Genomic DNA, 22,055 nt, shown 5'->3' on the forward strand with positions numbered 1-22,055 from the left:
TTTGAAAGAAATTTGTTAAACCTATGTTCCAATTTCAGGAAAATTGTTACCTTCATTATGTGAGTTTTCCAATCAATGAACAAGATGTGTCCCCCCAGTTATTTAGATATTTGATTTCTTTAAACCGTGTTGTATAGTATTTAGCATACAAGTCCTATATATTCATTAGTTTACACATTATTATTTCATTTTGTAAATGACCATCAATGGTATTATGTTTTAAATTTAAGTCTAAGTGCTCATTACTAGTATATAAAAAGTCTACTGAATTTTGAATATTTATATCCTACATTCTTGCTGAAAATATATTAATTCTAGGAATATTTTTGTAGATTTATTTGGTTTATTCAACAAAGATAATTATGTAATCTGAAAAGAGAAAGTTTTAATTTCTTCTTTAAGATCTGTATGCCTTTTACTTATTTAGCTCACTGTTTTTCATTGGCTAGAACTTCTGTATAAAATGATATATTGTTTTGAACAATGGTAGTATTAACAGATATCAGGGTCTTCTTCCAGATTTCAAGAGAAATGAATTCAAGATTTTATAGTTAAGCACAAAAGAAGCTATAGTTGTTTTCTAAGTACCTTTATTAAACTGAAGAATTTTACTCATATTTTTCTAAGGGTTTTTATCATGAATGGATGTTTGATTGTGGGTTTATCCTTTCTGCAGTACTATGAATTTTTGCTTTACACCAGTTCAGTTCAGTTCAGTCACTCAGTCATGTCCGACTCTGCAACCCCATGGACTGCAGCACTCCAGGCTTCCCTGTGCATCACCAGCTCCCAGAGCTTGCTCAAACTCAAGTCCATAGAGTCGGTGATGCAATTCAGCCATATCATTCTCTGTCGTCCCCTTCTCCTCCTGCCTTTAACCTTTCTCAGCATCAGGGTCTTTTCCAATGAATCAGTTCTTCACATCAGGTGACCAAAGTATTGGAGTTTCAACTTCAGCATCAGTCCTTCCAATGAATATTCAGGACTGATTTCCTTTAGGATGGACTGGTTGGATCTCCTTGCAGTTCAAAGGACTCTCAAGAGTCTTCTCCAACACCACAGTTCAAAAGCATCAATTCTCTGGTGCTCAGCTTTCTTTATAGTCCAACTCTCACATCCATACATGACCACTGGAAAAACCATAGCCTTGACGAGATGGACCTTTGTTGGCTAAATAATGTCTCTGCTTTTTTTGTTTGTTTGTTTTAAATATGTTTTTAGGATTACTGGGTATTATTCCTGGTTGATTGACCCTTTCATCATTATATAACATATAACCCCCACGTTTTTGGTTTAATGTGCTCTTTTTCCTTCCTGATGTTCTAAGTGTGCTAAAATTATTTATATTGGGGAACCGCTTTTAGCTATCTTTTTATGTCAGGTCTTCTGACAAAAACAAACAAACAAAATCTCTTCATATTCTTTCTTCTGAGAATATCTTCATTTCTCCTTCATTCCTTAAGGACATTTTTACTGAATATAAAGCTCCAGATTAATAGTTCTTTTCTCTCAGCATTTGAAAAATAAGCTGCTTTCTTTTGGTCACTACGGCTCTTGGTAAGACCCAGTCATTTGATTTGTTTTCTTTGTAGATAAATTGTTGTTTCTCTCTCACTGATTTCAATTTTTTTTTCTTTGTCTTTGGTGTCACATATTCAATTATAATAAACCTGAATTTGTTTGAGTTCCTCTGGTTTGAGTTTCACCTAGCTTCCTTGCATCTATAGTCTTCTGTCTTTTACTGTATGTGAGTTCTTTGCCATTATTTTTTAAAGTATTTTTCACTCCCTCCCACTTTCTCCTTTATTTCCAGGATTTTGATGGCATGAACGTATGTTTTGTTACAGTCCCACAGGTCCTAGATGTTCCTCTTTTAGCTCATTTACTCTCTGTTGCTCAGACTGGTAAATTCTAGTGTTCTGTCTTCAAGCTCATCAATTCTTTCCTCTCTCACCTTGCTGCAGGTTGAATGTGTGCCCCCTCAAAGTTCTCAAGGGGAAGCCCTAGCCTGTGATCGTTCGTGGAGATGGGGTCTTTAAGGAGGTAAAGTCGCATACGGGCGGGGTCCTGATCCAAAGGCAGGAGCGTCCTTATGAGGAAGGACCCCAGGGAGCACCTCCGCTCCTCTCTCCCTCTCTTCTCACCACCCTTGTGCTTTTGCAGAGGACAGGCCATGTGAGAACTTGAACAAGAAGGCAGCTTTCTGCAAGCTGAAGAGAGAGGAGAGGCCTCTCTAGAAAAGAAACCAGCTGAAACCTTTATCTTAGACTTCCAGCCTCCAGAAATTTAAAAAATAGATTTCTGCTGTTTAAGCCACCAGGCTGTGGTAGTCTGTTTTGGCAGCCTGGGTAAACTGAGACATCCCTCCATTCTTCCACTGAACCCTCTGTGGAGGGGTTTATTTCAGTTAGTGGCCCTGGCATGGTATTGAGGAAGAATAAGCATGCACTGAAAGTAGTGATGAATATAATTCATGAGTAAGGCAAACTCATCATGTAAACATCAGCTATTATGCAGCTTTTATCTAAGACAAAAAAAAAAAAAAAAATCATGGGACCTTAAGACTTGAGTTTTCAGGCCTTTGGAAATTATCTAAAACTTTTCAGTTAAAGGTATGACACCAATATGATTGATTAGCCAATTATTCGAGGGGCTATCATTGCTATTCAGTATTCTCTCTTAAATACCTATTATTTTAACAAGTTTCTGTACTATGGGTATACATTCAATAAATTAGTATTTATTGAGGGCAACTTATTTCCCTGAAACCATGGATAGTCTTTTTGACTGTGTTACATTTATAGTCTTATAGTAATTATTTCTGATTACACCCAGAAAAGGAAGTCTTTCCTATTTAGCATGGATGCTGAGGCTACTGGCCTCATTCCTAATTTCGTTTAATAGCTCTCTTCTCTACTTTTAGTGGGAGCTGTTTCTTGCTCTTATTTATGACTATGAAAGAAATAAATACCATTAAATGCATGCAGTGTACGGCTTCCCTTTGTCTCTATCTTTGTATAGAATTTATCCTGAAAAATAAAATTTATCCTAAAAAAAAAAACAGGTTTCCTGATCCCTATGGGTGGTCTGAGTCTTCCTGCAGCAGCTGGTAAGCCTAGCCCACTGCTGTGGGGGCAGCAGGGGAACCACTAGAAAGAGCCAGTTACAAGGACTTATTTTCCATTTGTTTTTTTACCCTAAATCGACTGGGGGAAAAAAAAAACTATAATACTTAGTTTGGCAAGCAGAGAAAGGAAAATGCAAGATTTAAATTATTGGTTCATAAAATAAGGCACAGACAATTCAGTTCATTATTCACCATGGTTGGTCATCGTCTGCTGGCAGGCAGAAGTGCTATGCATCCAGAAGCTGAGAAAGGAGGAAAGGGCCGCTGACTGGGAAACCAGTTCCCCTGTCTGAATTATTTTCATAGTACTTCTGTACCCACTAGCTTCATAGATAATCCATAAATAGTGCACCACAAACTCCAGATTTTCATTGCATTTGCTTTTATTTTTGCAGTAGATGAAGTTTTCAACCATGCTGAGATAAAAGTTTTAAGTATTGTATTGTCTCTGATTTATAGTTTTGTCACAACTGTGTGTAATAAGGCATGTTGGCAGTCTAATATTCAAATTAGATATATTATGCATTGGTAAAGGACTGAACCAAGAAGAGGTAAAGATACCGTGAAATTCTTCAATCTTAAAAACTTCTGAAAATTTGAATATATATATATACGCATATATATTGTGCATTGTAATACTCTGGTGGCTCAGCTGGTAAAGAATCCATCTGTAATGCGGAAGACCTGGGTTTGATCCCTGGGTTGGGAAGATCCCCTGGAGAAGGGAATGGCTACCCACTCCAGTATTCTGGCCTGGAAAATTTCATAGCCTGGGAGGCTACAGTCCATGAGATGGACATGACTGGGCAACTTTCACTTAATAATAATATACATATAGGAAAAATAGCCAAAAGAGTCCAGTTCTCAAAATTCAGAGTCTTCACGAGACATAGACTCAGAATCAGACTTCAGATTTCGAAGGCCCCACCCATTCAAAGTTTTAGCTAGTACCGTGGGGTCATTTACAGATTCATTTAAAAAATATTTATTGACCGCGTACAATGAGCTGGGGACTGTTTTGATGTTAAGGGTCAATGAATTTCAGGGCTAAATCTCATGAATACCTTGTCCCTAAGGAGCAACTAAAATATGAGAAATCCGTGACTGTGAGATACAGCCTCTTGGCCCTGCTGACACGCTTCCCTCCCTCTTCTAGACGTGCAAATCCTGTTAAAGATAGGGTTGCTTTTCCCTAAAGTTTTCATCACAGAACCAGTCTAAAATGCACTTTCCTCATCAGAGATGTGAAGAAGAGGGCTTGAAAATGGCCATCTATGGTGGTGTTGTGGGTGGCTCTCTAGGGGTTGAGAACGTAAAGTGTCCAAGAAAAGCATTAATAGTGAGGAGAAATTTGCTGAGGAGTCAACATATACACATGAAAGCTGCAGTGTACTGTTACCTACTGCTAAATGAAAAACCACCCAGAACCTGTTGGCTCGAACGGCAGTGAATTTTCTGCTGGTCTTGCTGGGCTCTCTTCTAGGGCTGTATCGGTTGGCAGCTTGGCTTGGGCAAGGTTCCATGGCAGCCTCATCTGCACTGTGGGAGGTGGCTATCACATGAGTCTCATTGGAGATGTCAGGAAGGGCCTTGAAAAGGGCCATTATGCCTCAATAAAGTTGTTTAAAAATACAATCTAAAAACATTAGGCTTCCTTGGTAGCTTAGCTGGTAAAGAATTTGCCTGCAGTGCAGGAGACCCCATTTCAATTCCTGGGCCAGGAAGATCCCCTGGAGAAGGGAAAGGCTACCCACTCCAGTATTCTGGCCTGGAGAATTCCATGGACTGTATAGTCCATCAGGGTCACAAAGAGTCAGACACGACTGAGCGACTTTCACTTTCACTTTGATAAGCATTGAGTGAATGGATTTTATTTTTAATGATATTGAATCAAAGGTTATGGGCTTTTATTTGTGCCAAGACATTGTTGAAAGCTCCTCTAAAAATGAATAATCAGAGAATCTAAATAGTCAAAATAAACAGGGACTCTCTGTGACTTTCGTGGTATAATTTGGGAACTGACAACTTGGCCGATGATTCTGAGGCCTAAGGGGGAGTCAGTCATTTCATAGGCCCAGCAAACAAATCAGGTCTCAGTGGACTTGGAGATTGGAGGGCCGACCAGTATCCACTGTCTGTGCTTGGTCAGAAGGTACACGGGCCTGACCTCAGCCCATCTTCACCCAGAATTAACTTACTTGGGCCAGAGGTCGGATGAGACAGTTTTGATTCGATGGCTCACACAACACAAATATGGCATAATTGCAGATTTATAAATATACAGAAAAATAAGGACATTGCATATTATTCAAAGAAGAAGAAAACAAAGTACTCCAGTTCTCATAAGCAATTGTTTCAAATTTTGTTCATCGGAGCATTCTTTGTACCAGTAGCTTAAATATCTTGTTTTTCTTCATTTAAAATTTGCTCCCAATTTTTTGGTGTGTTTCAGTTCAGTTCAGTCGCTCAGTCGTGTCTGACTCTTTGCGACCCCATGAATCACAGCACTCCAGGCCTGGTATGTTTAGTTGGTATTAAATTTTATATTTCATTAATAACTCATGTTTGTGTCATCATATCCAGAAAGTTATTAAGAAAAAATTACCTTAGTAATTAAAATATAACGGATGCCTTTTGGAATGCTTTAAATAATTTTTGAATAAATTTTCGGTTGCCACTAAAGCCAAAATTGTGAAAAATACACACTATGCTATAGGTAATTTCCACTTTTAGGACCATTTCTATGGTTATATAACCAACATATATTACTTCAGAACATGTTACCATGGTTATTTCAGGTAATTCCAGGCTATTAGTACTTTTAAAATAAAAGTAATTTTTCGGCAGTGGTTGAATAAAATTGTTCAAGAAAGAAATACCCATGGAGCATTTCACTTAGTGCCCCTGATGGGAGGTGGGAGGAGCAGGTTGGGGTATCCTTCCCTCCTTAGACCTCTCCCATCTTCACTAAAATCCTGACAACAGGATAGAATCTCACACATCTACAGATAAGCCACTGTACGCGAGCCAGAAGCAGCAACAGATGGAAAATAAGCTCGAAAGCTGAGCGTTCCCTCTGCTTCTGGGTATAAAAGCAGTGACAGAAAAATGAACGCTAGCAAAGCCCAGAAAAAGGAAGCACTGAGCAGACGCCTGCTTGTTGCTGCCATTGTTACTGTTTATTTGTTTATCTGTCTCACTTTCTCCACTGCGGACACACAGGCTGATGTAAACTCGGAGAGCAGATGAGTGCTTAGGAACAGATATCTGAAATAATATTTCAAGAGTTGACTCTGAGCTGGAAAGGGTCTTTAGTGCACGCTGGATGTCCAGGGACAGAGGGACATGTGGACAGCTGAAATGCTGGCTGGATTTGATCACTTTGAAACAGGATGGGGTTTCTTCCAACCACACGTGAGCTTTTAGCCATAGCCCAATGTATCAGGCTTCTGATCCTCATCTTACTTGGCGACAGTCTGTAAACATCTGAAACCAAATTTCTGCCCTCCCCCACCCTGGAAACCTGGAACAGAGAGTATGGTTGTAGCAACGCAGAGCAGACACAGGTCCTTGAACAGCTTAAATTTTCGGTGACTTTTCTTTTAAAAATTTTTGTTTCAGTTAGTTTCAGGTGTACAACAAAGTGATTCAGTTATACATATACATACATTATTCTTTTTCAAATTCTTTTCCCATTTAAGTTGTTACACAATATTAAGCAGAGTTCCCTGTGCCATATACAGCAGGTCCTTGCTTGTTGTTATAGTTGTTCAGTTGCTAAGTTGTGTCTGACTGCAGGCTTCCCTATCCTTTACCGTCTCCCAGAGTTTGCTCAGATTCATGTCTGTTGAGTTGGTGAAGCCATCCAACCATATCATCCTGTGTTGCCCACTTTTCTTGCCCTCGATCTTTCCCATCATCAGGGTCTTTTCCAATGAGTTGGCTCTTCTCATCAGGCAGCTAATTGGAGCTTCAACTTCAGTCCTTCCAATGAATCTTCTGAGTTCGTTTCCTTTAGGGTTAACTGGCTTGATCTCCTTGCTGTCCAAGATTCTTGAGGATTATCTATTATTCTTCTTCCACTGATGGTTCCTTGGCCTTCCTTTCTTGTTCTTCTCACTCATCTGATTTAAATTTCATTAACATAGTGTTGTGTCTTATGTACTTACATAAGCAGTAGTAAATGTTTCATGAAGCAGGTTGTGGTAGGAATTTATAAAAAGAATAGAAATCAGGAATCACGACTGTTGTGACAATACCAAAGTGAAGTAAACGCCATAGGTACCACACAAATACACAAATGTGCACGATTGCCCAACACTACCTTGGTTACCTATCAGCATCTGTAATTATCTACAGAGCAGGTGTTGTCTTCTAAGGATGTGTAAATTGATGAAAACAATATTTATATGTATAACTGAATCACTTTACTGCACAGCAGAAATTAAGACAATATTGCAAATCAATCATACTTCAAAAATAATTTTTAAAAAAGGAGAAAAAATTTAAAATACATTATTGCTAAAATAGAAAAACTATCATATCCATAAATAATTACATAATCTAACCCTAGTTTTCCAGGAAAACGTCATGATCTAACACAACATCTTATTGGAAAACCCTAAATCTATGAACCTTTGTCATAATGCTGACATTGATGGAGAGTATATTTGGACAGATATCAATAACATGTCCACTACCCTATAACATGTACATCTTACTGAATCTATGGGTGAACGTTACCTGGTTCACTGTACTGTTTTCCTCCATGCAGAGACAAGGAGGAAGCCTAATGAGAAACAGACAAACAATGGTTTGTTCAGATCAACATGTGGACGCATTAGGGCAATTTAACTGAATTTTCTGCCTGTTTCCTCATGTGCAAATAGTTCCTGACAAAGACCCTCCCAGGGCTGCTCTGAAGTTTAAAGCAAAAAAGTGATTTGTCATTACCTGTATGTGCTCTACTAACATGAATGGCCAAGTTAATAATAAAAAAGACAGTGGAAAACTCTTCATTTTCCTTACTAAATAAACTCAAAACACACACACAAAACCAATTTCCCTTTCACATAAATATTTGGACAAAATATGTTTGAATTGCTTATCTGGATTCCATCTTCACAACTCTCTCTCATTTTCTTCTTCTTTTTCTTTTCTTTTTTCTTATTTTGCCTCGATTACTTTTCTAACTTAGACCTATCAATTTTACAGGATGCTTACTGACCAAAGTCTTTAAACAAACTGTTGAGTCAGACTGTTTCAAAGAATGTTGCAGAGAGTATATCAAAGGGTATACAATTCCAGCTCAATTTTAATAACATTGTGCTTTATTATAATTATAAAATATGTTCAAAAGCAGTTTCAAAATTAAAAGAAAAATTGAATAAGACATCATAACAGCCATCGGATAATTGAAAAGGAACGTTGCTTGAGTGGATCCAAAAGATGTTGGCAATTTGATCTCTGGTTCCTCTGCCTTTTCTAAATCCAGCTTGAACATCTGAAAGTTCTTGGTTCACATAGTGTTGAAGCTTCACTTGGAGAATTTTGAGCATTACTTTGCTAACATATGAGATGAGTGCAATTTTGTGGTGGTTTGAGCATTCTTTGGCATTGCCTTTCTTTGGGATTGGAATGAAAACTGACCTTTTCCAGTCCTGTGGCCACTGCTGAGTTTTCCAAATTTGCTGGCATGTTGAATGCAGCACTTTCACAGCATCATCTTTTAGGACTTGAAATAGCTCAACGGGAATTCCATCACCTCCACTAGCTTTGTTCGTAGTGATGCTTCCTAAGGCCTACTTGACTTCAAATTCCAGGATATCTGGCTCTAGATAAGTGATCCCACCATTGTGGTTATCTGGGTCATTAAGATCTTTTTGTATCGTTCTGTGTATTCTTGCCACCTCTTCCTAATATCTTCTGCTTCTGTTAGGTCCATACCATTTCTGTCTTTTATTGTGTTCGTTTTTGCATGAAATGTTCCCTTGATATCTCTAATTTTCTTGAAGAGACCTCTAGTCGTTCCCATTCTATTGTTTTCCTCTATTTCTTTGCACTGACCACTTAGGAGGGCTTTCTTATCTCTCCTTGCTATTTTTGGGAACTCTGCATTCAGATGGATATATGTTTCCTTTTCTCCTTTGTCTTTAGCTTCTCTTCTTTTCTCAGCTATTTGTAAGGCCTCCTCAGACAATATTTTGCCTTTCTGCATTTCGTTTTTTGGGGGATGGTCTTGATCACTCCCTCCTATACAGTGTCTGGAACCTCCGTCCATAGTTCTTCAGATAATCTGTCTATCAGATCTAATCCCTTGAATCTATTTTTCACTACCACTGTATAATCATAAGGGATTTGATTTAGGTCATACCTGAATAGTCTAGTGGTTTTCCCTACTTTCTTCAATTTCAGGCTGAATTTGGCAATAAGGAGTTCATGATCAGAGCCACAGTCAGCTCCTGGTCTTGCTTTTGTTGACTGTATACAGCTTCTCCATCTTTGGCTGCAAAGAATATAATCAGTATTTCAGTATTGACCATCTGGTGATGTCCATGTGTGGAATCGTCCTGTGTTGTTTGAACGGGGTGTTTGCTATGACCAGTCCATTCTGTTGGCAAAACTCTGTTAGCCTTTGCCCTGCTTCATTTTGTACTCCAAGGCCAAACTTGCCTATGACTCCAGATATCCCTTGACTTCCTACATTTGTATTCCAGTTCCCTGGGCTGGAAGAAGCACAAGCTGGAATCAAGATTGCTGGGAGAAATATCAATGACCTCAGATATGCAGATGACACCACCCTTATGGCAGAGTGAAGAGGAACTAAAAAGCCTCTTGATGAAAGTGAAAGAGAAGAGTGAAAAAGTTGGCTTAAAGCTTAACATTCAGAAAACTAAGATCATGGCATCTGGTTCCATCATCTCATGGGAGATAGATGGGGAGACAGTGGAAACAGTGTCAGACTTTATTTTTGGGGGCTCCAAAATCACTGCAGATGGTGACTGCAGCCCTGAAATTAAAAGACACTTACTCCTTGGAAGAAAAGTTATGACCAACCTAGACAGCATATTAAAAAGCAGAGACATTACTTTGCCAGCAAAGGTCAGTCTGGTCAAGGTTATGGTTTTTCCAGTGGTCATGTATGGATGTGAGAGTTGGACTATAAAGAAAGCTGAGCACCGAAGAATTGATGCTTTTGAACTGTGGTGTTGGAGAAGACTCTTGAGAGTCCCTTGGACTGCAAGGAGATCCAACCAGTCATCCTAAAGGAGATCAGTCCTGGGTGTTCATTGGAAGGACTGATGCTGAAGCTGAAACTCCAGTACTTTGGCCACCTCATGTGAAGAGCTGATTCATTGGAAAAGACCCTGATGCTGGGAGGGATTGGGGGCAGGAGGAGAAGGGGACGACAGAGGATGAGATGGCTGGATGGCACCACCGACTCGATGGGCGTGAGTTTGAGTAAACGCTGGAAGCTGGTGATGGACAGGGAGGCCTGGCGTGTTGTGATTCATGGGGTCGCAAAGAGTCAGACACGACTGAGCGACTGAACTGAATTGAACTGATGATGAAAAGGACAACTTATTTTGGTATTAGTTGTAGAAGGTCTTGTAGGTCATCACAGAACCATTCAACATCAGCTTCTTCAGCATTAGTGGTTGGATAAAGTTCGCTTCAAATCAAGGTAAAGTATAATGCTCAGTTACAATAGCATTGTCTTTAGAACTCAAGGTAATCAAGTTTGTCAAGTTTGGCATTTTATATGAGAGTCCTTTTGTTCTCTGTAATATCTGTGCCATGTTGACCATGATATTTATATTAATAACATGATATTAGAGATTGAATGTAGTCACTTGACCAGCAATTTTGGTTAAAGAAAAACTACATTGGATTTCCAATATGGAAATCCAATCCAATCCAAATCAATATGTATCAAACCATGTATCAATATGTAGGTGTGGAAGCAAAAATGCAAAATATGTGCTGAAATGACAAAGGGCAAACAACTACCTAATGAGGACAATTTTTAAATATCATTAGAAACATCTTTATATAAAAGTGTTAGTTGCTAGTCATGTCCAGCTCTTTGCAACCTCATGGACTATAGCCCATCAGGTTCCTCTGTCCATGGACTTGTCTAGGCAAGAATACTGGAGTGGGTTACCATTCCCTTCTCCAAGGGATCTTTCCAACCCAAAGTTCAAACCCCATTCTCCAGCATTACAGGCAGTTTCTTTATAGTCTGAGCTGCCAGGGAAGCCCCTCTTTATAGATCACTGTGTAAGTAAATTGTTTCAAAGCCTACATGAAGACAATTGCTTCCTGTGTAAAAGTTAATTTATCTGTATCAGTCCAAATGGAAAGAGAAAATCCAAACTGAATAATTGCAAAAGAAACAAAAGAGTAATTAGAGTATCACAAAGCTTAAAACAACAGCTACAACAACAAAAATATATTCTTTCAGTCCTATCACTTTTTAGTGAATTTATGTTTAATGTGCTTTGAAGTTCTGCTACTAGGTACATGCCGCAGTAGCACTGTTATTTAATTTTTTGACATGTTTATCACTATTTGTTTTATACCTGATACTGGTTTTTAATACGAATTTACTTTGTCTAATACTAATATAGTCAACATAACTTTCTTTGATTGGTGTTTGTATGGAATATCTTTCTTCATTCTTTTATTCTTAATCTATAATTAAACAGGTATTATTTGCTTATTCATTTAAGGCAGATTTCTTTAAAAAATATAGTTGTGTGTCTTGCTTCATAGAGTATTTGATTTCTTTTTTTAAATTAGTATGTTTAAATGATTTACATTTGGACTTCTCTGGCGGCCCAATGGTATATTACTGAGTAATATACCACAGTAATGTATATTACAATCTGTGTTGCATATTAACACATAAGTATGAAATTTAAAAAGATGGTACCAATGATTCTACATCAGCACAGCAAAGGAGACACAGGCATAAAGAACAGACTTTAGAGCTCAGCAAGGGAAGGCAAGGGCGGGATGGTTTGAGAGAATAGCACTGAAGCAGGTACAATGCCATGTGTGACACAGATGACCGGGTTAAGTTCCATGCAGGAAGCAGGCTCTTCAAAGCTGGTGCTCTGGGACAGCCCAGAGGGCTGGGACAGGGAGGGAGGTGGGAAGGGTTTCAGGATGGGGGGACACGTGTATACCTGTGGCCGATTCATATTGATGTATGGCAAGAACTATCACAATGGTGTAAAGTATTATCTGATTAAAATAAATAGATTCATTAATTAAAAATATTATTTAAACAAATTTAAACTGATTATAATCAGCTTGTTTCTACCAAAAAAAAGGAGCAAAAATTAAAAACTGTGGTTTGTTTAGTAAATAAAGGTCTATTAGAAAAATAAAGAGATAGTTAACTGACACAGATAAAAGTAACTTAGAAGTATCATCCAAACTCGATGAGTAAACTTATTTGGCTTCTGATTCAAATGAAACAACTATAAAATTGCAATTGAGACAACTGAGTCATTTTATGATACATGGTGAAGTCTGCAAAAAGACAATTTACATTTTTTAGATATGAGAAAAATTTTGAGTTTTTTGAAAATCATATTTATTAGAGATATGCTATCATACTCAAAAATGCAATTACATGATTAATAAATTTCTTTAGAATATTCTGGCAAAGAGAAATTTAGAGGGTAGTTTTAATAAAAGGACAAAATGATAAGTTTTGAATTTAAATATTGTATATATATAAAGTAATTATATATTCTCTTCATTTTTATATATAGTTAACAATTTCCAAAATTAAAAAATTATACACATATATATGTACACATATGCATAATTCTTATAAATATATACATGAAATAGTGGGAAAAATAAAAAATTACTTATGGAAGAAAACTTGTACTTCAAAACATTTTAATTTGGGATCCATCTACAAATACTAGATACTGAAATACAGGAATCTCATAAATGAGGAAGAACTTACTGAAGAATGGTAAAAGCATATGTTTTTTTAGAAAATTATCTACACATATTATTGTATCATCAATGAAGACCTAAGTTATAAAGGTCTCCAAAACTAATCATGCTGAAAAAAAATAAATGTTAATGTTCTGGTCTTGTGTCATAAAATTACATTGCTATACTGAATGATCAGCAAACAGGAAAATTTGTAATGGAGTGCAAAAGTAATATGTATGGATGTAAGACAACATTTGGAAAATGCAGATGATTTACTGAGATTGTGAAGAGTATACTGAAAGACATGCTTCATTATTTCCCATGAATAAAATTCTAAAAGAAATAAGTTTTCAGTGGCTTACTTTCTAAATCACATAATATTTTGTTTGCTTATATTTTTGAAGTTTATATTATATATTATATTTATATTTATATATATTTATATTATATATAACTATATATTATTTATTTATATTTTTATTTATTTATATTTTTATTTATTTATATATTTATATATAGTTTATTTATAATATTATTTATATTATTTGAAGTTTATATCAATTTCTTTTTGAAATTGAGTTCAAGTTATCTGTTTCATAAGATTAAGCATAGGTTAAGTCACTGAAATTTTTTCAACCCAGCTGTGTTCAATAGAATTGTGTAAGGATAGAAATCTCTCCCCCTGTCTTCTTAGAAACCATGCTTGTGCTTATTTCTTTAATCCATAGTCCTTGTTTGAACATGGTTTATAGGGTAGGGGACAAACTTTAAACAACAAAGAAAGACTAGACTGGTTTACGTTTCAAGAGCCCTGAATCAGCCTTTTCTCTAATGGCAGTCAGAGAGGCCGTGTTGAAGGCGACAGTGAGACCCCGGGTTTGCCTGGGCTGAGTGGACTGGATTTTGCAGGTTTTTCTGAGATGAAAGTCTTGAACAGCCTTTGTCAGGATTCACAGAGATTCAGGTGAAGAAATATGAGGTGAAGAAATATGATACTTAGGTCATTTTGTTGTAATTCATGAATTGCAGTGTTGTTTTGACCCTTTTTTTTAATAGAGCAAGAGTATACATTTATTGTTGTTTCGTCGCTAATCGTGTCCAGCTATTTCTGACCCCATGGACTGTAGCCCGCCAGGCCGCTCTGTCCATGGGATTCTCCAGGCAAGAATACTGAAGTCGGTTGCCATTCCCTTCTCCAGGGGATCTTCCCGACCCAGGGATCCAATCCCTGTCTCTTGCACCTCTTGCACTGGCAGGAAGATTCTTTACTACTGAGCTGACGGGGAAGCCTAGCAAAGGCTTAAGTTGCTGTTGAATTCATTTATTGGGTCTGCAACCATTGTGTGTCTCCTGATTTCCTTTTGAATGCACTACCGCTCTGAGGCAGGTAGCAAGGTAGCCCAGCTTCACTCAGGTTACAAGAATTTCCTCCTAGATTCTGAGCACAAGTGTGGTGGCTTCTCAGTTGCCGTTTTGTTTTGCGTCTTCACCCACCTTTTAACGAGAAGTGGGGAGGGTCTATTTTAGGTACTGCTGCTCTCCAAACACTGTCAAATGCATTAGCTTTTTTTTCTCTAACCTAAATTTTTCTTACTATGTAAGCCATAATCAGAAAAAATCACAGTTCAAAGTCCTTTGGCAAACATCATTTATTAATTTTCTAGTTACAGAACCAAAATATCAACGCTATATTAAACAGAGATTTTGGTCATTGTTTTCTCAAAGCAACCAAAATAAATCTCACTGAGGTCTGACTGATTGCGTTTTGAAGATATCCCCTTTATAGATCACTGAGATTTGTAATACATAACTCAAATCCATTATTTGACCTTTCTGCTCTAGATAACTTGACAACAAGAGTGATACTCCAAAGAGAGGAATATTCTCATTAGATGCTCTTGCCCATCACAGTATTTGATTGTTCAAATGAGTGACCTCTTAGTTCCAAAAGTGGTTAATGCTTGAAAATAATAAAAATGGCCTTCTCGGCCCTACATTTATCTCCATGCAAAGGACAAACGAGTGTTTTATCATAAGCCAATTCCAGAATAAAACCACTGTTTAAAAAATACTAACAATTAGGCGATAATTTCAGAGGTTTTGACTGTAAGTACCCTGTGTGGAACAGATTAAGGGACTCCTGTCTATGTATTCCAGGAGAAAACCAACTAAGACAACCATATAATGAGCAATGATGTTCTCTTACATCTGTCCGCAAAGCCAACCAACCTACGCTGTTGTAGACTGTATGCTTCTATTCCGTATTCTATACGGACGCCTTGAAACAGCAAATCATGTGTGCAATGCATACACAAGGTGATGTATTTCTGAAGCAACAGTTCTCAGAACCAAAGTTCTTTCTGAATCAAACTATTAATCGCCAACACTTTAGATTTTCAGTCAAGCAGGAAGAAGAACATTTTTAATATTCTGCATGTTATATTTTCTGAATATCTATCCTCATTTTTCATTCCCCAAATTATCTGTCAGCCAATCCGAGCAAACGATTTACTTTAGAAAAATCTAAATTGAGCATGGTTGATATTCCGTTAGTTCTTTATTTTCCAAATGTTTAGTTTTTTCTGAATAATAAGAATGAAAGCATCAATAGTTTGCCAACTGCTTTTCATGTAATTCAGCTCTTCATAAAATATACACAATCTTCACCTTATTTTCACTCAAATATCTAGAATTATTTATAGAAGAAATTACCCTCTCTAAGTGATTTTTCCCTATCTTTGGAGCAAGGTATAAGAACTGTATTTATAACCCAAATCATGATTCACAAAGAAGACTCATTATCTTATCTTTGGGATCCAAAAAAATATAAAATGGGGGTATTAATAATTAATGTTTTAGTGCCCTAGGGCCAGGTGGAGAGATGAGAAATGACGTATATAGCATTCAGCCGTAAAGAGTTTTACTCACTAACACTTTAATTCCTTAAGGACTCCCCAGTATCTCAAACAAATGCAATTTTCCAACAACCCCAATCAAGCAAATAAGGGCAAATTAAAATTAGCAATTTTTTGTCTATACTTTCAAAAAATATTTCTTGAGGGGCTTCTGTGTTCTCAGCACAATTCTAAAAAGGCTACATTTCAGAATTATATTTGACACAAAAGTAATGTAATTAGCAGGTTTCTGTAGCAACTCTTTCACTTCCTGTAAGTGTTTGCTTCAGTCCCTTAATCTAAACCTCAGTTTACCAGGCAGTTTTCACAAGAAGTGTGTGTGTGTGTGTGTGTGTGTGTGAAGAGGGAGCCCAAAAAGTAACAAGTGAATAAATCTATCAGTCATGGTAAAGACCTGTGTTCACCTTGGCCCTAATCCTATTACAAACTTTATATTAGCACTTTTTAATCACCTGGTGTGCTATATCAAATTGGATTTAACAGCATTATGAATGCAGGAGACCCCAGTTCGATCCCTGGTTTGGGAAGATCCCCTGGAGAAGGGATAGGCTAATCACTCCATTATTCTTGAGCTTCCCTTGTGGCTCAGCTGGTAAAGAATCCGCCTGCTATGTGGGAGACCTGGGCTCGATCCCTGGGTTGGGAAGACCCCCTGAAGAAAGGAAAGGCTACTCACTCCAGTATTCTGGCCTGGAGGATTCTGGGGTCACAAAGAGTCAGACACGACTGAGCGACTTTCACTTTCATTCTTGCATTTACCTACAACACATTCTTACATGATGGAAATTTTAAAGATATTACTTTTACTTCCTTATTTACGGTTATATTCATATTTAAATATATTTATTGATCCTTTTATACACCCTGTTTCTCACATACGCTGCTGTTGTTCTTGTTCAGTCACTAAGTCGAGTCCCAGTTTGCCACCCCATGGACTACAGCACACCAGGCTTCACGGTCCTTCACTATCTCCCGGAGTTTGTTCAAACTTACGTTCATTGACTCAGTGATGCTATCTAACCATCTCATCCTTTGTTGCCCCCTTCTCCTCCTGCCCTCAATCTTTCCCAGCATGTCTATTTTCACCCACTCAAACATTAGTTAGCATTTTATTTACTAAAATAGTTATTTGTGCTTATATTTCACAAATAGTTATTTGTGCTAAGTATATCCACCCATTCTGCTAATATTTAAATGTACAAAACATAACACATGCTCCCTTACAACTATACTTCTTCCTGCCACAGTAATTCTTCATAACATGAAAAAAAAAAACAAAACCTCAAATAGGTTCAAATGAATGAAATGGTCATTGTTGTGGGAATTTTTTCAGTGAATCGGGGAGTATTCCAATAATTGACAATATAATAAGAGCTGAGAGTATCAAAAGTAGGCAAGTTCTTTAATAATTACTTAAGAAACATTGTAACTGACTGAGAAAAATAATCAACATTAGTGTTTAATAGTATCCAAGAATCATTAATTGTGATAGGAATGCACTTTGAATGCAATATCTAATTATTAGTGAAAATGGTATATTGAAGACATGCTAGATTTTAATAAAGTAATATAATGGATGGAATATTAAATAACTTTCTAATTTTATACATAATTAAAGCATATTGCAGAGAGCTTGGAAACATTGTTTTCACATATGTGTACATTATTAACGTATTTTCATACTGTATTTGTCTAGAACATTTTCAGTAACTTCCTACTATTTCAAAAAATATGATGATTGAATGCCAAGGATATTTTCATTTCAAAGAGTGCTGCAGTAAGCATCATAGTAAAAGCACCTCTGCACACATCATTTGTATTTCCCTGAGGATGTATATCTAACAGGGTAATTGCAGAGCCAGAGTCTTTCGGTGCATCACCACACTATATATGCTGCTTTCCACGTCACAGTTTTCAAGCGTCTCTCCAGGCTCCCATGCTAATAATCTCATTGCTTACAGATGTCACACCCTCGCTTATCCTTGTGATGGAGATCCTTTCTACATTCATTGGCTATCTATATTTATTTTTCTATGGACTTCCTTTTTTCACGTTTTCTCATGATCTTTATTTAGTAATTAGCTTGCAGGCAACCTTTGCAAATGAATGCCACCAATAATTTATTATATGTATTATACGTAATTTCTCCAGTAATAACACTGTGCTACCACTTGTTGCACTTTCAAAATAAAAGGTGAGCAGTGCTGCAATTATCTTTCCTATATTTCAGATGTTATTTAAGTATAATCTTCCTGGAGCAGCATCTAAACTTTGAAAATTAAGAATAATCCTATGCTACATATTTTGGTTAATATTAGGTTATTAGGTTAATTTTAGGTTATTTGGTGAATATTAGGTTATTGCCTGATTTACATCATTTTCAATTGCATATGTGTTTTCAACATTGAAACCTGTTACCATATTGATGTAACTCGTTTTTATATAACTTAGAGATGGAATTTTAAGCTGTAAGCAATGCTTGCATGTGACATCTGTATCAGTCCTGTTGCATGTCTCACTGTTGCCATATCCTTAGCAACATAAGCAATGAACAAAGGCCATTACATGATTCTCATGGGCAGGAAAACTGGTATGCAGTCGTCTCATTATGCCCATTGTTGGTCTCGCCCTTTACAGCTTAGGGACTGTCTATAATGTGACACTTGATCACTACCAGAGCCGCAGCATCAGTAGTGACCAGCAAGAGACGCGAGGGGCTGGAGGCAACGTCTCTCCATGAGGAGAAATGAAGCAACGGGAAAAGACAAGACGAAAAGAGGTAGAGGCGGGAGACTGACGAGAGAGGGAGGCCTAAGGAAGGCAGGGGACGAGGCGGCCGTGAGGGGCGCGGTCTATACCTGTGACTCTGCTTTTACACAGTTACGGTTGCCAGAGGGTAGGTGGGGTAGGGACACACTGAGAGTGGAATTGACATAAACGCCTCACTATGTATAAAATGCATCATTAATAAGAACCTGCCATGCAGCACAGGGAACTCTACTCCATACCCTTTAAAGGACTATGTGGGAAAGAATCTTTAGAAAGAGTGGATGTACATATATGTTCAACTGAATCACTTTGCTGGACTCCTGAAACTAACATGGCCTTGTGAATCAACTGGATGCTTTGTTTAAAAGAGAGAAATGATCAGCTGTGACATATGCAAGAGAGAGCAGATGAAGTGGGGATGAAAGACAATGCTTAGAATTGGTACCAAAGAGGTTCCTAAGCCACATGGGATGGTTTGGTGGTGAGAAGAATGACGATCTCTCACGCAAAAGACACATGAGTGATCATGCTTCTTGAAGCAGCATCCCAAAGGGAGCCGGTGATAAGAAACAAGGAGACATCGGGAAAGGGCAGGTGGGCTGGAGAAGGGAAATTGCGGGCAGACGTGGGGCTTGGGTTGCATTTCATGGACCCTGAGAAGCTGAAGGTATTCACGCAGAATGGCCCGGATCTTCCCAATGAGGTAGTAGTAGATGTCTCCTTGTCCATCAGTCATTGTCTGGCTTTATTTCACAGGTTCTTTGTGTTTCACTCCGTGTCTTTGTATTTCTTCCACATTCTCAAGTGTCTATTTGCATTAAATATTCAAGAACTTTAACATAAGGACAGCAACAGACAAGTTCAAAAATATTAAATCAATGTCTTAGTCCATTTGGGCTGCTATAACAAAACACCGTACACTGCGGAGCTTATAAGCCACAGAAATTCATTTTCTCAAAAATCTGGGGGCTGGAAGTCTGAGGCCAGGGCGCCTGTAGATACACTGCCATACCTGCTTCCCAGGTCATAGCTGGCTGTTCTCTGTGGCCTCACTGGGGTGAGGAAGCTGCGCAGGGTTCTTTTATAAGGGCTCTACTCCCATTCATGAGGCCTCCACCCTTAGCACCTAAGCACCTCCCAAAGGCCCCACCTCCCAAAGGCCCCACCTCCCAATCCTATCACATTGAGAGATATATTTTAACATATGAATTCGGAGGAAGCACAAACATTCAGTCCACCACAGTCAAGGATACTGAAAGCAAAACATCTTAAATGAAGTTGCAAATTACATGGGTAAAATAGCGGAAGGTATATGAAGTCTTAACTAACTTCAGTCTAAGCCTATAAAATTTTTTTCTCTGCAATGGTCAGTCTTCTTAGTCCATCTTGACCAAATTATCAAACTCCTACATACACTGAGTCTGGGTGCAGAAGCCAAGACCTGGGTGCTAAGAACCTCACCATAAAACAAGCACAGGATGCGTCGAGGATCAGGAGGGCCACTGTGGCCCGCCTCTCCTGGGACTGGACATCAAATGGAAGTTAATGTTTCAGCACTACAGTCACTATTCAAAGGAAATGGGGAGAAATTTCAGATTGCTACATTCTTAAGCCATTAGCCCATCTTTTAAAAGCACCGAAGGCCGCTTTTCCTTCCAGCTCCTCAGTCACTGCTCTGACAGACACACGGTGTCATTTTCCTTTAATGTGAACTCTGCATGAAAGCTGAAAATGAACTAAAGCTTGGACATGCTATTTTGTTAAGATGCATACACCGGGGTGCACTCAAGCCCCATCTGATGGAGCTGGTAACGCGCCCTCTCACCACAGGAAGCAACAGCCCCATATTACTGTTCTCCATCCAGTCACCTCAGAGGCATATTCCTTTTTATTTTTTTAATTAATTTATTTTTTAGTGAAAGATAATTTGCTTTACAGAATGTTGCTGTTTTCTGTCAAACCTCAACATGAGTCAGTTCTCATGAGGCGGATGAACCTAGAACCCCTAATACAGAGTGAAGTGAGTCGAAAGAGAAAGATAAATCCAGCATTCTAATACATACATACGGAATCTAGAAAAACGGTCCTGAAGAATTTATTTACAAGGCAACAATGGAGAAACAGGCGTAGAGGCGTAGTCCTTTTAATGGAGACAGCCCTATGCTTCTTGCAGCTAAAAAGTCTAAACTTGCCTCTGACATTCTCTCCTGCTTAGATGCTGAATGCAAGCAGTCAGCGCTAGGAAATGTGGTAACAGAAAACAAACAAGAACCTCACACCAGCAGCCTCTGTGCGTTTGTCTCTGAATATCCTTCTCTCCCCTCTCTCTCTCCACCCTTGCTTGTTTTAACTGGAATTCTTCTTCTAAACTATTTTCTGTCAGACCTACTTAACTCTCACTTTGTTTCACTGAAATGTGAACTGGCGCATAGGGTCGTTTCAATCTGTTCTCTGTGCTTCGTCCACTTTGCCAACATTAGAATTTGACAGAAATTTGGGAGCTGGCTTGAGGCTGGCAGGACAGAGCAGGGCTCACCATATTTCTTTGTTATTTGTGCTTAATATATTGCTGGCAGCCTCATCTGTTTTAGCTTCTTGGCAGTATTCCCTCTCCCTTCCCTTGGCACTGTTCCCTCATTTTTGAACGCTCAGGGAAATTTATGTGGAGAGCTTTTAAATAGTCCGTTTTTAGACCAACGGATATAAAAGTCACCAGCTGACCCTGTCCTGTCAAGCAGCCAAGAAGTGCAATCTTGATTGTAATCAACAGGCCCTGAAGTGACTATGAAAAGAGATGTTGAATCTGAGAAACCCAATACGTATTAGCAATTTTCTTAACATATTAGTAAAAACCTTCAGTAGGCACTTCTGTGAGTGTGAGGAATCTCACCATGAAATACTTGGCTCTGATAAACCAGAATGCATTTAACAAAATGTAACATGTGTTGAAACCAAGATGCTAGCGACAGGTAGCCATGACAGGGAACTCTATTATTGGTTTAATTCAGGTTCCACTCAGGAAAATGTGAGTAGACATGGCTACTTCCTTAGAATGTGAGCATGATCGTAACTGGGTGACCAGCTGCTTTGCTGGAAATTCTTCCTGGTGACAGCATATGTCAGTCCACACGGAGCTCAAGCTGTGACATCGTGCACTAGGTGAATTTAATTCAACCGACACTGACATCCTTCTTAAAAAGAGATTTCACTCTGAACGCTCGGGTCTGTTCATTACCTTGTGTGGCCCACATCTTACATGATTAACATAACGTTTAGAGAAT

This window comes from Cervus canadensis, chromosome 33 (genome assembly GCF_019320065.1).
Source record: "Cervus canadensis isolate Bull #8, Minnesota chromosome 33, ASM1932006v1, whole genome shotgun sequence".
In the NCBI taxonomy this organism is placed as follows: domain Eukaryota; kingdom Metazoa; phylum Chordata; class Mammalia; order Artiodactyla; family Cervidae; genus Cervus; species Cervus canadensis.